The 20,362-nt window shown below is 46.7% G+C and overlaps 16 non-coding genes and 3 pseudogenes across 16 annotated transcripts; all 19 read left to right on the top strand.

Moving 5' to 3' along the window:
* The first annotated feature begins 5,514 nt into the window (after positions 1-5,514).
* On the top strand, positions 5,515-5,633 carry LOC139328408 (5S ribosomal RNA). Its single transcript, XR_011601955.1, has one exon. It is a non-coding gene; the product is annotated as a 5S ribosomal RNA (ribosomal RNA).
* Positions 5,634-6,224: 591 nt separating this feature from the next.
* Positions 6,225-6,343, top strand: LOC139328397 (5S ribosomal RNA). Its single transcript, XR_011601954.1, has one exon. It is a non-coding gene; the product is annotated as a 5S ribosomal RNA (ribosomal RNA).
* Positions 6,344-6,934: 591 nt separating this feature from the next.
* LOC139328385 (5S ribosomal RNA) lies at positions 6,935-7,053 on the top strand. Its single transcript, XR_011601953.1, has one exon. It is a non-coding gene; the product is annotated as a 5S ribosomal RNA (ribosomal RNA).
* A 591-nt stretch (positions 7,054-7,644) lies between these two features.
* Positions 7,645-7,753, top strand: LOC139328371 (5S ribosomal RNA; annotated as a pseudogene).
* Positions 7,754-8,344: 591 nt separating this feature from the next.
* LOC139328374 (5S ribosomal RNA) lies at positions 8,345-8,463 on the top strand. The gene has a single exon (XR_011601952.1). It is a non-coding gene; the product is annotated as a 5S ribosomal RNA (ribosomal RNA).
* A 591-nt stretch (positions 8,464-9,054) lies between these two features.
* On the top strand, positions 9,055-9,173 carry LOC139328324 (5S ribosomal RNA). Its single transcript, XR_011601908.1, has one exon. It is a non-coding gene; the product is annotated as a 5S ribosomal RNA (ribosomal RNA).
* Positions 9,174-9,764: 591 nt separating this feature from the next.
* On the top strand, positions 9,765-9,873 carry LOC139328370 (5S ribosomal RNA; annotated as a pseudogene).
* A 591-nt stretch (positions 9,874-10,464) lies between these two features.
* LOC139328363 (5S ribosomal RNA) lies at positions 10,465-10,583 on the top strand. The gene has a single exon (XR_011601947.1). It is a non-coding gene; the product is annotated as a 5S ribosomal RNA (ribosomal RNA).
* A 591-nt stretch (positions 10,584-11,174) lies between these two features.
* On the top strand, positions 11,175-11,293 carry LOC139328352 (5S ribosomal RNA). The gene has a single exon (XR_011601936.1). It is a non-coding gene; the product is annotated as a 5S ribosomal RNA (ribosomal RNA).
* Positions 11,294-11,884: 591 nt separating this feature from the next.
* LOC139328344 (5S ribosomal RNA) lies at positions 11,885-12,003 on the top strand. Its single transcript, XR_011601928.1, has one exon. It is a non-coding gene; the product is annotated as a 5S ribosomal RNA (ribosomal RNA).
* A 591-nt stretch (positions 12,004-12,594) lies between these two features.
* Positions 12,595-12,713, top strand: LOC139328341 (5S ribosomal RNA). Its single transcript, XR_011601925.1, has one exon. It is a non-coding gene; the product is annotated as a 5S ribosomal RNA (ribosomal RNA).
* A 591-nt stretch (positions 12,714-13,304) lies between these two features.
* Positions 13,305-13,423, top strand: LOC139328329 (5S ribosomal RNA). Its single transcript, XR_011601913.1, has one exon. It is a non-coding gene; the product is annotated as a 5S ribosomal RNA (ribosomal RNA).
* A 591-nt stretch (positions 13,424-14,014) lies between these two features.
* LOC139328318 (5S ribosomal RNA) lies at positions 14,015-14,133 on the top strand. Its single transcript, XR_011601902.1, has one exon. It is a non-coding gene; the product is annotated as a 5S ribosomal RNA (ribosomal RNA).
* Positions 14,134-14,722: 589 nt separating this feature from the next.
* Positions 14,723-14,841, top strand: LOC139328307 (5S ribosomal RNA). Its single transcript, XR_011601891.1, has one exon. It is a non-coding gene; the product is annotated as a 5S ribosomal RNA (ribosomal RNA).
* Positions 14,842-15,432: 591 nt separating this feature from the next.
* On the top strand, positions 15,433-15,551 carry LOC139328296 (5S ribosomal RNA). The gene has a single exon (XR_011601880.1). It is a non-coding gene; the product is annotated as a 5S ribosomal RNA (ribosomal RNA).
* Positions 15,552-16,142: 591 nt separating this feature from the next.
* LOC139328343 (5S ribosomal RNA) lies at positions 16,143-16,261 on the top strand. The gene has a single exon (XR_011601927.1). It is a non-coding gene; the product is annotated as a 5S ribosomal RNA (ribosomal RNA).
* Positions 16,262-16,852: 591 nt separating this feature from the next.
* On the top strand, positions 16,853-16,961 carry LOC139328369 (5S ribosomal RNA; annotated as a pseudogene).
* Positions 16,962-17,552: 591 nt separating this feature from the next.
* Positions 17,553-17,671, top strand: LOC139328284 (5S ribosomal RNA). Its single transcript, XR_011601869.1, has one exon. It is a non-coding gene; the product is annotated as a 5S ribosomal RNA (ribosomal RNA).
* A 591-nt stretch (positions 17,672-18,262) lies between these two features.
* On the top strand, positions 18,263-18,381 carry LOC139328273 (5S ribosomal RNA). Its single transcript, XR_011601858.1, has one exon. It is a non-coding gene; the product is annotated as a 5S ribosomal RNA (ribosomal RNA).
* Positions 18,382-20,362: the final 1,981 nt, after the last annotated feature.

Raw genomic sequence — 20,362 nt, 5'->3', positions numbered from 1 at the left:
TCCATCGTCACTTTCAGCCTCCTGAACACACAAACACACGCTGAGTCTCTTCCTCTTTCATCACATTCATGAAATCAGATGAACTTTTGTTCCGTTTCATTCAAACTTTACTGGAAACTGGTTTCATTCAGTCACAGCTGAAATCACTGAGTCGTCTGTTGCTGCTGAATTATTGAACCAAGCTGCATTTAAATCATCAAGTTGGTCCATTTGGTCGTTATTTCAAGTTTGATTTGAAAAATGTCAAATTTCATCTTAAAACTGCAAAACTTTGGTCAAAAATTCAGTCGCTCAATCAGCTGAACCTTCATTAACTTCATCCAAATGTTCCAAAGAAGACACGATGTTCATCCAAACGGGCTGTTTCTGCTGCTGTTTGATGTCTGAATGTTGAATTCAGACAAAAGGTCTTCATGTTTTATTTTGAAGGCTTGAATCAGCTGCTTTGTTTTGAAGTTCAGTCAGATGTTCAACATGAAGTGGAAACCGAAACGTGTGAAAGGTGTGAAAGTGGAGAAGTATTTCCCAGACAAAGAGCTGCTGATGGAGTCAGCCAGGTCAAACAGGAAGTGCAGAGGGAAAGGAGGTCTGTCTGAACAGGAAGTGCACAGGCTGAGGACATTTGGACAGGAAGTCAGACAAGAAGTGAACAGAGATGATGGAGAGGACACAGAATAATGTCTTTGTTCTGTTGACTCTGTGTTCATGGTGGTCAGTTTCAATAATAGGTGACCCTTTGTCGGTGAGTGTCCTTCCTCCTCAGACCTCCTGAAGGGATGCGGGGGGCAAAGGTCAGCTGCAGGTCTGTTCTCCTGCAGGATGATGCTGAGGAAGACTCTGATGATGAGGATGAGATGAGAATATATGCAGCTAAAAGCAACGAGAAGCCAGCGAAACACCAAAAACATCTTCCTGATAAAAGAACCAAAAGCAAAAGGAGTAAAAGTGAGATGTTTCTGAGAAACGGTCCACTAGAGGGCACAACTCTGCAGATTAAATCCAGGTCTCAGCGAGAAGGAGGAAATCCAGATGAAGGCGAGCTGAGAGTCGACGGAGAGCGGGAGAGATCAATCCAACAAACAAACATAAAAAATGAGCTGGTGGATTTGACTTAATCTGGACTGTGACTGGAGCAGGATGGCAAGTAGCAGTGGTGGTGGATCGGATGATGATGATGATGATGATGATGATGATGATGATGATGATGGGTTGGACTCCAGACTCAGAGAAAGAAAGCAGGGAACGGGAGAGGAACGCCTACAAACAAACAAACAAACAAACAAACGCTGTCTTACAGACGATGAAGAGCGACATGATGTGAGGAACAAACTCATGACGGAGGAGAACAAGATTATTGTGAAGCTGAAAGCAGGGCGTGATATTTCACCTGTGAGTCCGATCACTCGAACGAACGGTTTGAAGAGAGACGAAGCACCTCCATTACAAAGTGTGAGCGAGAAAGAAGCAGCAGAGAGGAAAGCAGTGGGAGGGGAAGCGGCGTCAGAGGACTGATATCAGGAAAAGCTGCAGGAGAGAAGCTGGCAGAGGTGAAGAAGCTGATCAAAGGAGGAAATGTGGCAGCAATAAAAGGCTGCAGGCGTTCAGGAACGATGAGAAAACTGACAGCACATCAGCAGGACAGAGTTCAAAGAGCAGACTGTCCCTGATCAGGTCATGGTGGGACACATGAGCTTCAGGGTTGGAGCGTACCTCCACCTGCACTCAGACGCTTCACATGTCAAAGATATGGACACGGTGCCACGGCGTGCAGAGGGAAGCAGAGGTGTGGAAGGTGTGAGGGAGCACGCTGATGGAGAATGTGGGATAACACAGCAGCTAAACGCTGTGATCGTGGAGGAAATCACACAGCAGCATATGGAGGCTGCAGAGTGAAGAAACAGAGTGAAATCCAGCAGGTGAGAGCAGAACAGAGAGTGACTGATGCAGAGGCCGTGAAGATGGTTGGCGAGGAAAACAGGAAGGAGAACAGACCTACGGCTCAACACCAGGAAGAAAGTCCACGCATCATCAGACACGACTGACCACTGACTGACTGGTTCTGTTCTCGGCATTAACTGCTCAGAACAAGCACGAAGAGAAAGTGAAAAGATCGAGATCACTGTGAAAGCAGCAGCAAAGTTCTTGAACATGAAAGATTGATGTTGGGAAAAAATACATCCAGACCTCAGTCAAGGAGAGGAGACGTCAGCCAGCAGGCAGCAACTTATTCCATAACGCTCATTCTGCAACGCAATGCTAGAAGTCTCTTTGCTAATGGACGAGAGTTAAAGGAGATATCAGGGAATCAGCAGCAAAACCAGGAAACACGTCTCAAACCAACTCTGGACTTTATTCTGAAAGGATCCTCCAGCATTGGGAAAGACAGACCTGGTGGAAATGGTGGTTTCATTAGACAAGGTATGAAATTCAGGCAAACAGTGACGGCACAAGAGTCAGAGGTCGTCGTCACTGAGGTGTGGATGAAGGCAGGAAGTATGAAGATCATTCATTTTAGAATCCCTGTCAGCAATCAGACAAAGAAAAGATGGAATCCATCTGAGATGATTGGAGAGGGAAAGTAATCTGGTGTGGAGATTTGAATCAAGCGAACGCACCAAAGCAATAAAGGCTCCAAACAAATCCTTTAAAAAATCTTTCTGTTCACAATTTAATCGTTTACAAGAAGCAACAAGCAGGAGTGAGGAGAGTAATAAGGAAGACAAGAAGAGAGTGTTGGAGGAGGTGTTGAGTCATTGGAAGGAGGACTCCATTGGATAGAGTGTGGGCTGTGATGAAAACAATGTCAGCCAATAGGAAAGAGTGTGGACAGCCAATAATGAACAGTGATCAGAAAATGGTCAGAAATAATGAGGAAAAGCAGAACTATGAGCAAAGACTTCTGTTAAAGTGCACAGCACAGCAAATTTGAGTGAGGGATGAAGAAAAGAGAGGTAGAGGAGGGACAATATGAAGAAACATGGAGACTGTACAGGATGAAGAGGAGGATGAAAATACAGTGAAGCTGCAGTTTTCAATGACAGAGCTGAATAACGCCTTAAAAAATCTGGAAAGACAACTCCGAGAAAAGATCAAATAAGTTCCTGTACGTTCAATAATCTCAGTGACCAAAGTCAAAAGATGTGACTGAAATTATATAACAGGATGTGGGAAGACGGGAAGTTGCCAGATGAGTGGAAAGAGTCCATAACTGTTCCTGTCTGTGAACCAGGTCAGGATCCAAGTTTGGCAGAGTTACAGAGCGAGAGCCCGAACATCACATGTTGGTCAAATTCTGGATGAACGAAAGGCTGCTCTGTTATTTAGAAAGGAGGGAGAAATAAAATGCTATCAGAGGGGATTTGTTAGGATGTGTCTTCTCCCAGTGTCCCTTCCCTTCCTTTGTCCCCAGTGTTCTTTGTCTGTTGGTCTGTCTCCCCTGTCTGTCTGAGAATGGGCGGTCCTTCCCCCATGACGACCTCATTACCTGCACACCTGAGGCGTGTTGGAGCTGATTGCTGGCAGCATTTAGGGGACGCTCTCTGGTCTTGTGGTTGCCAGTTTGTCCTGATCTGGACCGTGTGTCTGTCCTGTCTCAGTGTGAGTAACTTCTAAGAAAAGCCTTTTGTCCTGGGACTTATCCAGTGGGTTTTTGGACTTCTCTTTGTTCTGCTCTTTCTTTCAGTGTGCTCAGTCCCGCTCGGTGTGCCTCTCAGCCTCAGTTCCAGCGTGGTGTTTTTGGTTATCTCCACTCAGTTTGAGTTCACCTTCTGTTCCTCCTTTTTGTAATAAATCTAGTTTGTGTTTTGCGACATTGTCTCTGTCTTTGCTCTGCACCTGGAGTCCTGAAATATTATTTTTGACCGAGGAAAATCCTCACAGGATTCAGGAAAGGAAGGAGTCCTGTCGATCCCGCTCTGTGTTTACAACATGAAATGAGGAAAGCTCAGGGAAATAAAGAGAATGTAGTGGCTGTTTTTCCATGTGGACAAAGCCTGAGACACCATGTGGAGGGAGGGGCTGCTAATCAGACTGTACCATATGGGCATAAGGGGGAAATGTACAGGTGGATTAAGTTTCTTTAACAGATAGGATGACGTCAGTGAGAGGGGAAACACTTACAGTGGAAATACATAGTAGAGAATGGAACTGCTCAGGGCTCTATTATAAGTCCACTTTTGTTTTCAGATCAATGATCAATGAGATATTCAGTAATACAGACAGGTCCATACGGACATCTTCATGAGCAGATGATGGAGTTATGTGGAAAAGGAGAGGGAACGAGGCATTCAATACTTGGAAATTACAAGAACATTTTCGACCCGTAAATCTCTGCGAAGTTCGTTGATTTTCGGCGATTTACGGCAAGTTTACGGGGAACTTTGCTGGCTCCGAAAATCGTTGGAAACAAACCATCTGTCGGCGGGGGGCTTGGTTAATCGCGCCTTCGCAAAGGTGCGAATAGCTCTAATTAGCACATGAATGCTACTGACGTTGATCTACTCAGGCTGGCCTGCTGACTTCACAAACCACCATTGGATGATTCCACAGGCATTTTAAAAGGAAACCATCATGTGATTGGATGACAACTATAATAATAATAGTAATAATAAAAATAATAATAATAATAATAATAATTATAATAATAATAAATACATATTAAATTAAATACTATATAATAATTAATATATTAAAGATAATTATTATATTGTTATATTTATGTATATATAAAATATAAATGATATATATATTTTATTTGATTGACACATACTTTGGGTCGCTCTCCAGCTGCTCTTGCAGTGTCTGGCAGAGTTTGGAGAGCTAGGACACTCCTTCCTGCTTCCAGTAGCTGTAAATACAGGTGTTAATATAATATTAGTACTGCTAAGAAACAATAACACCTGGGAATACCAGGTGCTGTAAGCCTTTTCTGGTGCTGTAAGCCTTTTCTTCTCGACTTCGGTGCAATGGCCGTCCACACTGAGAAGAAAGTAGCACCACGGAACAGGGGGCTTGCAACACACAAGTGAAACCATGAGAGGCTGCTCCCGCAGAACAGGAGCAGAAAAGAAGCGCAGTATGTCGTCGGTAATAAGAGCTCTCTGTATCCTCCTCAAGAAGGGCAGAGGTGAATCCACGCATCCCAACAGACAATAAAACAGCATAAAAAAGGAAATCAACAACATATGTGTCTACGTGATATCATACAAAAAGACTATGACAAATAATATTGCCTTGGCAAGGATGGCTCATGCTGGTGATAACAAATTTCTCCGAAAGAAGCACGTGTAAGCTGTTGGTTAGGGGGCACATTGAACTTTGCTCCATCAGGCCCGTGTGTGCAAAGAAAAGTATATCCATTGATTGACTTGTCTCCGTTGGAAATCAGATTTGTTGGAGTGAAGAATAAAAGCGGCCTCGACATTTGGAAAGACGTGAAAGGAGCGAGCCCTCACACCCCAGAGTGTACATAGCGAGGGCACATGTATAAAAAGCTTGTGCGCATCAGCCTTTGTGGCTTACGGCCATACCAGCCTGACAACGCCCGATCTCGTCCGATCTCGGAAGCTAAGCAGGGTCGGGCCTGGTTAGTACTTGGATGGGAGACCGCCTGGGAATACCAGGTGCTGTAAGCCTTTTCTGGTGCTGTAAGCCTTTTCTTCTCGACTTCGGTGCGATGGCCGTCCACACTGAGAAGAAAGTAGCACCACGGAACAGGGGGCTTGCAACACACGAGTGAAACCATGAGAGGCTGCTCCCGCAGAACAGGAGCAGAAAAGAAGCGCAGTATGTCGTCGGTAATAAGAGCTCTCTGTATCCTCCTCAAGAAGGGCAGAGGTGAATCCACGCATCCCAACAGACAATAAAACAGCATAAAAAAGGAAATCAACAACATATGTGTCTACGTGATATCATACAAAAAGACTATGACAAATAATATTGCCTTGGCAAGGATGGCTCATGCTGGTGATAACAAATTTCTCCGAAAGAAGCACGTGTAAGCTGTTGGTTAGGGGGCACATTGAACTTTGCTCCATCAGGCCCGTGTGTGCAAAGAAAAGTATATCCATTGATTGACTTGTCTCCGTTGGAAATCAGATTTGTTGGAGTGAAGAATAAAAGCGGCCTCGACATTTGGAAAGACGTGAAAGGAGCGAGCCCTCACACCCCAGACTGTACATAGCGAGGGCACATGTATAAAAAGCTTGTGCGCATCAGCCTTTGTGGCTTACGGCCATACCAGCCTGACAACGCCCGATCTCGTCCGATCTCGGAAGCTAAGCAGGGTCGGGCCTGGTTAGTACTTGGATGGGAGACCGCCTGGGAATACCAGGTGCTGTAAGCCTTTTCTGGTGCTGTAAGCCTTTTCTTCTCGACTTCGGTGCGATGGCCGTCCACACTGAGAAGAAAGTAGCACCACGGAACAGGGGTCTTGCAACACACGAGTGAAACCATGAGAGGCTGCTCCCGCAGAACAGGAGCAGAAAAGAAGCGCAGTATGTCGTCGGTAATAAGAGCTCTCTGTATCCTCCTCAAGAAGGGCAGAGGTGAATCCACGCATCCCAACAGACAATAAAACAGCATAAAAAAGGAAATCAACAACATATGTGTCTACGTGATATCATACAAAAAGACTATGACAAATAATATTGCCTTGGCAAGGATGGCTCATGCTGGTGATAACAAATTTCTCCGAAAGAAGCACGTGTAAGCTGTTGGTTAGGGGGCACATTGAACTTTGCTCCATCAGGCCCGTGTGTGCAAAGAAAAGTATATCCATTGATTGACTTGTCTCCGTTGGAAATCAGATTTGTTGGAGTGAAGAATAAAAGCGGCCTCGACATTTGGAAAGACGTGAAAGGAGCGAGCCCTCACACCCCAGAGTGTACATAGCGAGGGCACATGTATAAAAAGCTTGTGCGCATCAGCCTTTGTGGCTTACGGCCATACCAGCCTGACAACGCCCGATCTCGTCCGATCTCGGAAGCTAAGCAGGGTCGGGCCTGGTTAGTACTTGGATGGGAGACCGCCTGGGAATACCAGGTGCTGTAAGCCTTTTCTGGTGCTGTAAGCCTTTTCTTCTCGACTTCGGTGCGATGGCCGTCCACACTGAGAAGAAAGTAGTACCACGGAACAGGGGGCTTGCAACACACGAGTGAAACCATGAGAGGCTGCTCCCGCAGAACAGGAGCAGAAAAGAAGCGCAGTATGTCGTTGGTAATAAGAGCTCTCTGTATCCTCCTCAAGAAGGGCAGAGGTGAATCCACGCATCCCAACAGACAATAAAACAGCATAAAAAAGGAAATCAACAACATATGTGTCTACGTGATATCATACAAAAAGACTATGACAAATAATATTGCCTTGGCAAGGGTGGCTCATGCTGGTGATAACAAATTTCTCCGAAAGAAGCACGTGTAAGCTGTTGGTTAGGGGGCACATTGAACTTTGCTCCATCAGGCCCGTGTGTGCAAAGAAAAGTATATCCATTGATTGACTTGTCTCCGTTGGAAATCAGATTTGTTGGAGTGAAGAATAAAAGCGGCCTCGACATTTGGAAAGACGTGAAAGGAGCGAGCCCTCACACCCCAGAGTGTACATAGCGAGGGCACATGTATAAAAAGCTTGTGCGCATCAGCCTTTGTGGCTTACGGCCATACCAGCCTGACAACGCCCGATCTCGGAAGCTAAGCAGGGTCGGGCCTGGTTAGTACTTGGATGGGAGACCGCCTGGGAATACCAGGTGCTGTAAGCCTTTTCTGGTGCTGTAAGCCTTTTCTTCTCGACTTCGGTGCGATGGCCGTCCACACTGAGAAGAAAGTAGCACCACGGAACAGGGGGCTTGCAACACACGAGTGAAACCATGAGAGGCTGCTCCCGCAGAGCAGGAGCAGAAAAGAAGCGCAGTATGTCGTCGGTAATAAGAGCTCTCTGTATCCTCCTCAAGAAGGGCAGAGGTGAATCCACGCATCCCAACAGACAATAAAACAGCATAAAAAAGGAAATCAACAACATATGTGTCTACGTGGTATCATACAAAAAGACTATGACAAATAATATTGCCTTGGCAAGGATGGCTCATGCTGGTGATAACAAATTTCTCCGAAAGAAGCACGTGTAAGCTGTTGGTTAGGGGGCACATTGAACTTTGCTCCATCAGGCCCGTGTGTGCAAAGAAAAGTATATCCATTGATTGACTTGTCTCCGTTGGAAATCAGATTTGTTGGAGTGAAGAATAAAAGCGGCCTCGACATTTGGAAAGACGTGAAAGGAGCGAGCCCTCACACCCCAGAGTGTACATAGCGAGGGCACATGTATAAAAAGCTTGTGCGCATCAGCCTTTGTGGCTTACGGCCATACCAGCCTGACAACGCCCGATCTCGTCCGATCTCGGAAGCTAAGCAGGGTCGGGCCTGGTTAGTACTTGGATGGGAGACCGCCTGGGAATACCAGGTGCTGTAAGCCTTTTCTGGTGCTGTAAGCCTTTTCTTCTCGACTTCAGTGCGATGGCCGTCCACACTGAGAAGAAAGTAGCACCACGGAACAGGGGGCTTGCAACACACGAGTGAAACCATGAGAGGCTGCTCCCGCAGAACAGGAGCAGAAAAGAAGCGCAGTATGTCGTCGGTAATAAGAGCTCTCTGTATCCTCCTCAAGAAGGGCAGAGGTGAATCCACGCATCCCAACAGACAATAAAACAGCATAAAAAAGGAAATCAACAACATATGTGTCTACGTGATATCATACAAAAAGACTATGACAAATAATATTGCCTTGGCAAGGATGGCTCATGCTGGTGATAACAAATTTCTCCGAAAGAAGCACGTGTAAGCTGTTGGTTAGGGGGCACATTGAACTTTGCTCCATCAGGCCCGTGTGTGCAAAGAAAAGTATATCCATTGATTGACTTGTCTCCGTTGGAAATCAGATTTGTTGGAGTGAAGAATAAAAGCGGCCTCGACATTTGGAAAGACGTGAAAGGAGCGAGCCCTCACACCCCAGACTGTACATAGCGAGGGCACATGTATAAAAAGCTTGTGCGCATCAGCCTTTGTGGCTTACGGCCATACCAGCCTGACAACGCCCGATCTCGTCCGATCTCGGAAGCTAAGCAGGGTCGGGCCTGGTTAGTACTTGGATGGGAGACCGCCTGGGAATACCAGGTGCTGTAAGGCTTTTCTGGTGCTGTAAGCCTTTTCTTCTCGACTTCGGTGCGATGGCCGTCCACACTGAGAAGAAAGTAGCACCACAGAACAGGGGGCTTGCAACACACGAGTGAAACCATGAGAGGCTGCTCCCGCAGAACAGGAGCAGAAAAGAAGCGCAGTATGTCGTCGGTAATAAGAGCTCTCTGTATCCTCCTCAAGAAGGGCAGAGGTGAATCCGCGCATCCCAACAGACAATAAAACAGCATAAAAAAGGAAATCAACAACATATGTGTCTACGTGATATCATACAAAAAGACTATGACAAATAATATTGCCTTGGCAAGGATGGCTCATGCTGGTGATAACAAATTTCTCCGAAAGAAGCACGTGTAAGCTGTTGGTTAGGGGGCACATTGAACTTTGCTCCATCAGGCCCGTGTGTGCAAAGAAAAGTATATCCATTGATTGACTTGTCTCCGTTGGAAATCAGATTTGTTGGAGTGAAGAATAAAAGCGGCCTCGACATTTGGAAAGACGTGAAAGGAGCGAGCCCTCACACCCCAGAGTGTACATAGCGAGGGCACATGTATAAAAAGCTTGTGCGCATCAGCCTTTGTGGCTTACGGCCATACCAGCCTGACAACGCCCGATCTCGGAAGCTAAGCAGGGTCGGGCCTGGTTAGTACTTGGATGGGAGACCGCCTGGGAATACCAGGTGCTGTAAGCCTTTTCTGGTGCTGTAAGCCTTTTCTTCTCGACTTCGGTGCGATGGCCGTCCACACTGAGAAGAAAGTAGCACCACGGAACAGGGGGCTTGCAACACACGAGTGAAACCATGAGAGGCTGCTCCCGCAGAACAGGAGCAGAAAAGAAGCGCAGTATGTCGTCGGTAATAAGAGCTCTCTGTATCCTCCTCAAGAAGGGCAGAGGTGAATCCACGCATCCCAACAGACAATAAAACAGCATAAAAAAGGAAATCAACAACATATGTGTCTACGTGGTATCATACAAAAAGACTATGACAAATAATATTGCCTTGGCAAGGATGGCTCATGCTGGTGATAACAAATTTCTCCGAAAGAAGCACGTGTAAGCTGTTGGTTAGGGGGCACATTGAACTTTGCTCCATCAGGCCCGTGTGTGCAAAGAAAAGTATATCCATTGATTGACTTGTCTCCGTTGGAAATCAGATTTGTTGGAGTGAAGAATAAAAGCGGCCTCGACATTTGGAAAGACGTGAAAGGAGCGAGCCCTCACACCCCAGACTGTACATAGCGAGGGCACATGTATAAAAAGCTTGTGCGCATCAGCCTTTGTGGCTTACGGCCATACCAGCCTGACAACGCCCGATCTCGTCCGATCTCGGAAGCTAAGCAGGGTCGGGCCTGGTTAGTACTTGGATGGGAGACCGCCTGGGAATACCAGGTGCTGTAAGCCTTTTCTGGTGCTGTAAGCCTTTTCTTCTCGACTTCGGTGCGATGGCCGTCCACACTGAGAAGAAAGTAGCACCACGGAACAGGGGGCTTGCAACACACGAGTGAAACCATGAGAGGCTGCTCCCGCAGAACAGGAGCAGAAAAGAAGCGCAGTATGTCGTCGGTAATAAGAGCTCTCTGTATCCTCCTCAAGAAGGGCAGAGGTGAATCCACGCATCCCAACAGACAATAAAACAGCATAAAAAAGGAAATCAACAACATATGTGTCTACGTGATATCATACAAAAAGACTATGACAAATAATATTGCCTTGGCAAGGATGGCTCATGCTGGTGATAACAAATTTCTCCGAAAGAAGCACGTGTAAGCTGTTGGTTAGGGGGCACATTGAACTTTGCTCCATCAGGCCCGTGTGTGCAAAGAAAAGTATATCCATTGATTGACTTGTCTCCGTTGGAAATCAGATTTGTTGGAGTGAAGAATAAAAGCGGCCTCGACATTTGGAAAGACGTGAAAGGAGCGAGCCCTCACACCCCAGAGTGTACATAGCGAGGGCACATGTATAAAAAGCTTGTGCGCATCAGCCTTTGTGGCTTACGGCCATACCAGCCTGACAACGCCCGATCTCGTCCGATCTCGGAAGCTAAGCAGGGTCGGGCCTGGTTAGTACTTGGATGGGAGACCGCCTGGGAATACCAGGTGCTGTAAGCCTTTTCTGGTGCTGTAAGCCTTTTCTTCTCGACTTCGGTGCGATGGCCGTCCACACTGAGAAGAAAGTAGCACCACGGAACAGGGGGCTTGCAACACACGAGTGAAACCATGAGAGGCTGCTCCCGCAGAACAGGAGCAGAAAAGAAGCGCAGTATGTCGTCGGTAATAAGAGCTCTCTGTATCCTCCTCAAGAAGGGCAGAGGTGAATCCACGCATCCCAACAGACAATAAAACAGCATAAAAAAGGAAATCAACAACATATGTGTCTACGTGGTATCATACAAAAAGACTATGACAAATAATATTGCCTTGGCAAGGATGGCTCATGCTGGTGATAACAAATTTCTCCGAAAGAAGCACGTGTAAGCTGTTGGTTAGGGGGCACATTGAACTTTGCTCCATCAGGCCCGTGTGTGCAAAGAAAAGTATATCCATTGATTGACTTGTCTCCGTTGGAAATCAGATTTGTTGGAGTGAAGAATAAAAGCGGCCTCGACATTTGGAAAGACGTGAAAGGAGCGAGCCCTCACACCCCAGAGTGTACATAGCGAGGGCACATGTATAAAAAGCTTGTGCGCATCAGCCTTTGTGGCTTACGGCCATACCAGCCTGACAACGCCCGATCTCGTCCGATCTAGGAAGCTAAGCAGGGTCGGGCCTGGTTAGTACTTGGATGGGAGACCGCCTGGGAATACCAGGTGCTGTAAGCCTTTTCTGGTGCTGTAAGCCTTTTCTTCTCGACTTCGGTGCGATGGCCGTCCACACTGAGAAGAAAGTAGCACCACGGAACAGGGGGCTTGCAACACACGAGTGAAATCATGAGAGGCTGCTCCCGCAGAGCAGGAGCAGAAAAGAAGCGCAGTATGTCGTCGGTAATAAGAGCTCTCTGTATCCTCCTCAAGAAGGGCAGAGGTGAATCCGCGCATCCCAACAGACAATAAAACAGCATAAAAAAGGAAATCAACAACATATGTGTCTACGTGATATCATACAAAAAGACTATGACAAATAATATTGCCTTGGCAAGGATGGCTCATGCTGGTGATAACAAATTTCTCCGAAAGAAGCACGTGTAAGCTGTTGGTTAGGGGGCACATTGAACTTTGCTCCATCAGGCCCGTGTGTGCAAAGAAAAGTATATCCATTGATTGACTTGTCTCCGTTGGAAATCAGATTTGTTGGAGTGAAGAATAAAAGCGGCCTCGACATTTGGAAAGACGTGAAAGGAGCGAGCCCTCACACCCCAGAGTGTACATAGCGAGGGCACATGTATAAAAAGCTTGTGCGCATCAGCCTTTGTGGCTTACGGCCATACCAGCCTGACAACGCCCGATCTCGTCCGATCTCGGAAGCTAAGCAGGGTCGGGCCTGGTTAGTACTTGGATGGGAGACCGCCTGGGAATACCAGGTGCTGTAAGCCTTTTCTGGTGCTGTAAGCCTTTTCTTCTCGACTTCGGTGCGATGGCCGTCCACACTGAGAAGAAAGTAGCACCACGGAACAGGGGGCTTGCAACACACGAGTGAAACCATGAGAGGCTGCTCCCGCAGAACAGGAGCAGAAAAGAAGCGCAGTATGTCGTCGGTAATAAGAGCTCTCTGTATCCTCCTCAAGAAGGGCAGAGGTGAATCCACGCATCCCAACAGACAATAAAACAGCATAAAAAAGGAAATCAACAACATATGTGTCTACGTGGTATCATACAAAAAGACTATGACAAATAATATTGCCTTGGCAAGGATGGCTCATGCTGGTGATAACAAATTTCTCCGAAAGAAGCACGTGTAAGCTGTTGGTTAGGGGGCACATTGAACTTTGCTCCATCAGGCCCGTGTGTGCAAAGAAAAGTATATCCATTGATTGACTTGTCTCCGTTGGAAATCAGATTTGTTGGAGTGAAGAATAAAAGCGGCCTCGACATTTGGAAAGACGTGAAAGGAGCGAGCCCTCACACCCCAGACTGTACATAGCGAGGGCACATGTATAAAAAGCTTGTGCGCATCAGCCTTTGCGGCTTACGGCCATACCAGCCTGACAACGCCCGATCTCGTCCGATCTCGGAAGCTAAGCAGGGTCGGGCCTGGTTAGTACTTGGATGGGAGACCGCCTGGGAATACCAGGTGCTGTAAGCCTTTTCTGGTGCTGTAAGCCTTTTCTTCTCGACTTCGGTGCGATGGCCGTCCACACTGAGAAGAAAGTAGCACCACGGAACAGGGGGCTTGCAACACACGAGTGAAACCATGAGAGGCTGCTCCCGCAGAACAGGAGCAGAAAAGAAGCGCAGTATGTCGTCGGTAATAAGAGCTCTCTGTATCCTCCTCAAGAAGGGCAGAGGTGAATCCACGCATCCCAACAGACAATAAAACAGCATAAAAAAGGAAATCAACAACATATGTGTCTACGTGATATCATACAAAAAGACTATGACAAATAATATTGCCTTGGCAAGGATGGCTCATGCTGGTGATAACAAATTTCTCCGAAAGAAGCACGTGTAAGCTGTTGGTTAGGGGGCACATTGAACTTTGCTCCATCAGGCCCGTGTGTGCAAAGAAAAGTATATCCATTGATTGACTTGTCTCCGTTGGAAATCAGATTTGTTGGAGTGAAGAATAAAAGCGGCCTCGACATTTGGAAAGACGTGAAAGGAGCGAGCCCTCACACCCCAGAGTGTACATAGCGAGGGCACATGTATAAAAAGCTTGTGCGCATCAGCCTTTGTGGCTTACGGCCATACCAGCCTGACAACGCCCGATCTCGTCCGATCTCGGAAGCTAAGCAGGGTCGGGCCTGGTTAGTACTTGGATGGGAGACCGCCTGGGAATACCAGGTGCTGTAAGCCTTTTCTGGTGCTGTAAGCCTTTTCTTCTCGACTTCGGTGCGATGGCCGTCCACACTGAGAAGAAAGTAGCACCACGGAACAGGGGGCTTGCAACACACGAGTGAAACCATGAGAGGCTGCTCCCGCAGAACAGGAGCAGAAAAGAAGCGCAGTATGTCGTCGGTAATAAGAGCTCTCTGTATCCTCCTCAAGAAGGGCAGAGGTGAATCCGCGCATCCCAACAGACAATAAAACAGCATAAAAAAGGAAATCAACAACATATGTGTCTACGTGATATCATACAAAAAGACTATGACAAATAATATTGCCTTGGCAAGGATGGCTCATGCTGGTGATAACAAATTTCTCCGAAAGAAGCACGTGTAAGCTGTTGGTTAGGGGGCACATTGAACTTTGCTCCATCAGGCCCGTGTGTGCAAAGAAAAGTATATCCATTGATTGACTTGTCTCCGTTGGAAATCAGATTTGTTGGAGTGAAGAATAAAAGCGGCCTCGACATTTGGAAAGACGTGAAAGGAGCGAGCCCTCACACCCCAGTGTACATAGCGAGGGCACATGTATAAAAAGCTTGTGCGCATCAGCCTTTGTGGCTTACGGCCATACCAGCCTGACAACGCCCGATCTCGTCCGATCTCGGAAGCTAAGCAGGGTCGGGCCTGGTTAGTACTTGGATGGGAGACCGCCTGGGAATACCAGGTGCTGTAAGCCTTTTCTGGTGCTGTAAGCCTTTTCTTCTCGACTTCGGTGCGATGGCCGTCCACACTGAGAAGAAAGTAGCACCACGGAACAGGGGGCTTGCAACACACGAGTGAAACCATGAGAGGCTGCTCCCGCAGAACAGGAGCAGAAAAGAAGCACAGTATGTCGTCGGTAATAAGAGCTCTCTGTATCCTCCTCAAGAAGGGCAGAGGTGAATCCACGCATCCCAACAGACAATAAAACAGCATAAAAAAGGAAATCAACAACATATGTGTCTACGTGATATCATACAAAAAGACTATGACAAATAATATTGCCTTGGCAAGGGTGGCTCATGCTGGTGATAACAAATTTCTCCGAAAGAAGCACGTGTAAGCTGTTGGTTAGGGGGCACATTGAACTTTGCTCCATCAGGCCCGTGTGTGCAAAGAAAAGTATATCCATTGATTGACTTGTCTCCGTTGGAAATCAGATTTGTTGGAGTGAAGAATAAAAGCGGCCTCGACATTTGGAAAGACGTGAAAGGAGCGAGCCCTCACACCCCAGAGTGTACATAGCGAGGGCACATGTATAAAAAGCTTGTGCGCATCAGCCTTTGTGGCTTACGGCCATACCAGCCTGACAACGCCCGATCTCGTCCGATCTCGGAAGCTAAGCAGGGTCGGGCCTGGTTAGTACTTGGATGGGAGACCGCCTGGGAATACCAGGTGCTGTAAGCCTTTTCTGGTGCTGTAAGCCTTTTCTTCTCGACTTCGGTGCGATGGCCGTCCACACTGAGAAGAAAGTAGCACCACGGAACAGGGGGCTTGCAACACACGAGTGAAACCATGAGAGGCTGCTCCCGCAGAACAGGAGCAGAAAAGAAGCGCAGTATGTCGTCGGTAATAAGAGCTCTCTGTATCCTCCTCAAGAAGGGCAGAGGTGAATCCGCGCATCCCAACAGACAATAAAACAGCATAAAAAAGGAAATCAACAACATATGTGTCTACGTGATATCATACAAAAAGACTATGACAAATAATATTGCCTTGGCAAGGATGGCTCATGCTGGTGATAACAAATTTCTCCGAAAGAAGCACGTGTAAGCTGTTGGTTAGGGGGCACATTGAACTTTGCTCCATCAGGCCCGTGTGTGCAAAGAAAAGTATATCCATTGATTGACTTGTCTCCGTTGGAAATCAGATTTGTTGGAGTGAAGAATAAAAGCGGCCTCGACATTTGGAAAGACGTGAAAGGAGCGAGCCCTCACACCCCAGAGTGTACATAGCGAGGGCACATGTATAAAAAGCTTGTGCGCATCAGCCTTTGTGGCTTACGGCCATACAAGCCTGACAACGCCCGATCTCGTCCGATCTCGGAAGCTAAGCAGGGTCGGGCCTGGTTAGTACTTGGATGGGAGACCGCCTGGGAATACCAGGTGCTGTAAGCCTTTTCTGGTGCTGTAAGCCTTTTCTTCTCGACTTCGGTGCGATGGCCGTCCACACTGAGAAGAAAGTAGCACCACGGAACAGGGGGCTTGCAACACACGAGTGAAACCATGAGAGGCTGCTCCCGCAGAACAGGAGCAGAAAAGAAGCGCAGTATGTCGTCGGTAATAAGAGCTCTCTGTATCCTCCTCAAGAAGGGCAGAGGTGAATCCGCGCATCCCAACAGACAATAAAACAGCATAAAAAAGGAAATCAACAACATATGTGTCTACGTGATATCATACAAAAAGACTATGACAAATAATATTGCCTTGGCAAGGATGGCTCATGCTGGTGATAACAAATTTCTCCGAAAGAAGCACGTGTAAGCTGTTGGTTAGGGGGCACATTGAACTTTGCTCCATCAGGCCCGTGTGTGCAAAGAAAAGTATATCCATTGATTGACTTGTCTCCGTTGGAAATCAGATTTGTTGGAGTGAAGAATAAAAGCGGCCTCGACATTTGGAAAGACGTGAAAGGAGCGAGCCCTCACACCCCAGAGTGTACATAGCGAGGGCACATGTATAAAAAGCTTGTGCGCATCAGCCTTTGTGGCTTACGGCCATACCAGCCTGACAACGCCCGATCTCGGAAGCTAAGCAGGGTCGGGCCTGGTTAGTACTTGGATGGGAGACCGCCTGGGAATACCAGGTGCTGTAAGCCTTTTCTGGTGCTGTAAGCCTTTTCTTCTCGACTTCGGTGCGATGGCCGTCCACACTGAGAAGAAAGTAGCACCACGGAACAGGGGGCTTGCAACACACGAGTGAAACCATGAGAGGCTGCTCCCGCAGAACAGGAGCAGAAAAGAAGCGCAGTATGTCGTCGGTAATAAGAGCTCTCTGTATCCTCCTCAAGAAGGGCAGAGGTGAATCCACGCATCCCAACAGACAATAAAACAGCATAAAAAAGGAAATCAACAACATATGTGTCTACGTGGTATCATACAAAAAGACTATGACAAATAATATTGCCTTGGCAAGGATGGCTCATGCTGGTGATAACAAATTTCTCCGAAAGAAGCACGTGTAAGCTGTTGGTTAGGGGGCACATTGAACTTTGCTCCATCAGGCCCGTGTGTGCAAAGAAAAGTATATCCATTGATTGACTTGTCTCCGTTGGAAATCAGATTTGTTGGAGTGAAGAATAAAAGCGGCCTCGACATTTGGAAAGACGTGAAAGGAGCGAGCCCTCACACCCCAGAGTGTACATAGCGAGGGCACATGTATAAAAAGCTTGTGCGCATCAGCCTTTGTGGCTTACGGCCATACCAGCCTGACAACGCCCGATCTCGTCCGATCTCGGAAGCTAAGCAGGGTCGGGCCTGGTTAGTACTTGGATGGGAGACCGCCTGGGAATACCAGGTGCTGTAAGCCTTTTCTGGTGCTGTAAGCCTTTTCTTCTCGACTTCGGTGCGATGGCCGTCCACACTGAGAAGAAAGTAGCACCACGGAACAGGGGGCTTGCAACACACGAGTGAAACCATGAGAGGCTGCTCCCGCAGAACAGGAGCAGAAAAGAAGCGCAGTATGTCGTCGGTAATAAGAGCTCTCTGTATCCTCCTCAAGAAGGGCAGAGGTGAATCCACGCATCCCAACAGACAATAAAACAGCATAAAAAAGGAAATCAGCAACGTATGTGTCTACGTGATATCATACAAAAAGACTATGACAAATAATATTGCCTTGGCAAGGATGGCTCATGCTGGTGATAACAAATTTCTCCGAAAGAAGCACGTGTAAGCTGTTGGTTAGGGGGCACATTGAACTTTGCTCCATCAGGCCCGTGTGTGCAAAGAAAAGTATATCCATTGATTGACTTGTCTCCGTTGGAAATCAGATTTGTTGGAGTGAAGAATAAAAGCGGCCTCGACATTTGGAAAGACGTGAAAGGAGCGAGCCCTCACACCCCAGAGTGTACATAGCGAGGGCACATGTATAAAAAGCTTGTGCGCATCAGCCTTTGTGGCTTACGGCCATACCAGCCTGACAACGCCCGATCTCGTCCGATCTCGGAAGCTAAGCAGGGTCGGGCCTGGTTAGTACTTGGATGGGAGACCGCCTGGGAATACCAGGTGCTGTAAGCCTTTTCTGGTGCTGTAAGCCTTTTCTTCTCAACTTCGGTGCGATGGCCGTCCACACTGAGAAGAAAGTAGCACCACGGAACAGGGGGCTTGCAACACACAAGGGAAACCATGAGAGGCTGCTCCCGCAGAACAGGAGCAGAAAAGAAGCGCAGTATGTCGTCGGTAATAAGAGCTCTCTGTATCCTCCTCAAGAAGGGCAGAGGTGAATCCACGCATCCCAACAGACAATAAAACAGCATAAAAAAGGAAATCAACAACATATGTGTCTACGTGATATCATACAAAAAGACTATGACAAATAATATTGCCTTGGCAAGGATGGCTCATGCTGGTGATAACAAATTTCTCCGAAAGAAGCACGTGTAAGCTGTTGGTTAGGGGGCACATTGAACTTTGCTCCATCAGGCCCGTGTGTGCAAAGAAAAGTATATCCATTGATTGACTTGTCTCCGTTGGAAATCAGATTTGTTGGAGTGAAGAATAAAAGCGGCCTCGACATTTGGAAAGACGTGAAAGGAGCGAGCCCTCACACCCCAGAGTGTACATAGCGAGGGCACATTTATAACCACCTGGCAGTTTGTGCTAGAATGGAAAGCTTATTCTTGTTTGAAAGAAGACAATCTAAGCTTTAAGATGAGGTATTACTCAAGTTAATCAGACCTTGCTAACCCATGGCACAGGTGAAATAATACGGACCTCATTTTAAAGCTTAGATTTGACCTTCTGACCCAGCTCTGAACGCGGCCTGAAATTTACCAAACTAAATATTTAATTGCCATCTGGCAGTTTGTGCTAGAATGGAAAGCTTATACTTGTTTGAAAGAAGAGAATCTAAGCTTTAAGATGAGGTATTACTCAAGTTAATCACACCTTGCTAACCCATGGCACAGGTGAAATAATACGGACTACATTTGACCTTCTGACCCAGTTCTGAACGCGGCCTGAAATTGACCAAACTAAATATTTAATTGCCATCTGGCAGTTTGTGCTAGAATGGAAAGCTTATACTTGTTTAAAAGAAGAGAATCTAAGCTTTAAGATGAGGTATTACTCAAGTCAATCAGATCTTGCTAACCCATGGCACAGGTGAAATAATACAGACCTCATTTTAAAGCTTAGATTTGACCTTCTGACCCAGTTCTGAACGCGGCCTGAAATTGACCAAACTAAATATTCCACTACTAAATGGCAGTTTGTGCGAGAATGGAAAGCTTATACTTGTTTGAAAGAAGAGAATCTAAGCTTTAAAATGAGGTGTTACTCAAGTTAATCAGACCTTGCTAACCCATGACACAGGTGAAATAATACGGACCTCATTTTAAAGTTTAGATTTGACCTTCTGACCCAGCTCTGAACGCGGCCTGAAATTGACCAAACTAAATATTTAATTGCCACCTGGCAGTTTGTGCTAGAATGGAAAGCTTATACTTGTTTGAAAGAAGAGAATCTAAGCTTTAAAATGAGGTGTTACTCAAGTTAATCAGACCTTGCTAACCCATGGCACAGGTGAAATAATACGGACTACATTTGACCTTCTGACCCAGCTCTGAACGCGGCCTGAAATTGACCAAACTAAATATTTAATTGCCAACTGGCAGTTTGTGCTAGAATGGAAAGCTTATACTTGTTTGAAAGAAGAGAATCTAAGCTTTAAGATGAGGTATTACTCAAGTCAATCAGATCTTGCTAACCCATGGCACAGGTGAAATAATACAGACCTCATTTTAAAGCTTAGATTTGACCTTCTGACCCAGCTCTGAACACGGCCTGAAATTGACCAAACTAAATATTCCACTACTAATTGGCAGTTTGTGCTAGAATGGAAAGCTTATACTTGTTTGAAAGAAGAAAATCTAAGCTTTAAGATGAGGTATTACTCAAGTTAATCAGAACTTGCTAACCCATGGCACAGGTGAAATAATACGGACCTCATTTTAAAGCTTAGATTTGACCTTCTGACCCAGTTCTGAACGCGGCCTGA

Source organism: Chaetodon trifascialis, assembly GCF_039877785.1.
Source record: "Chaetodon trifascialis isolate fChaTrf1 chromosome 24 unlocalized genomic scaffold, fChaTrf1.hap1 SUPER_24_unloc_1, whole genome shotgun sequence".
Classification (NCBI taxonomy): Eukaryota; Metazoa; Chordata; class Actinopteri; order Chaetodontiformes; family Chaetodontidae; genus Chaetodon; species Chaetodon trifascialis.
Note: the sequence above shows the minus strand (reverse complement) of the source record. Positions and strands in the feature narration are given on the sequence as shown.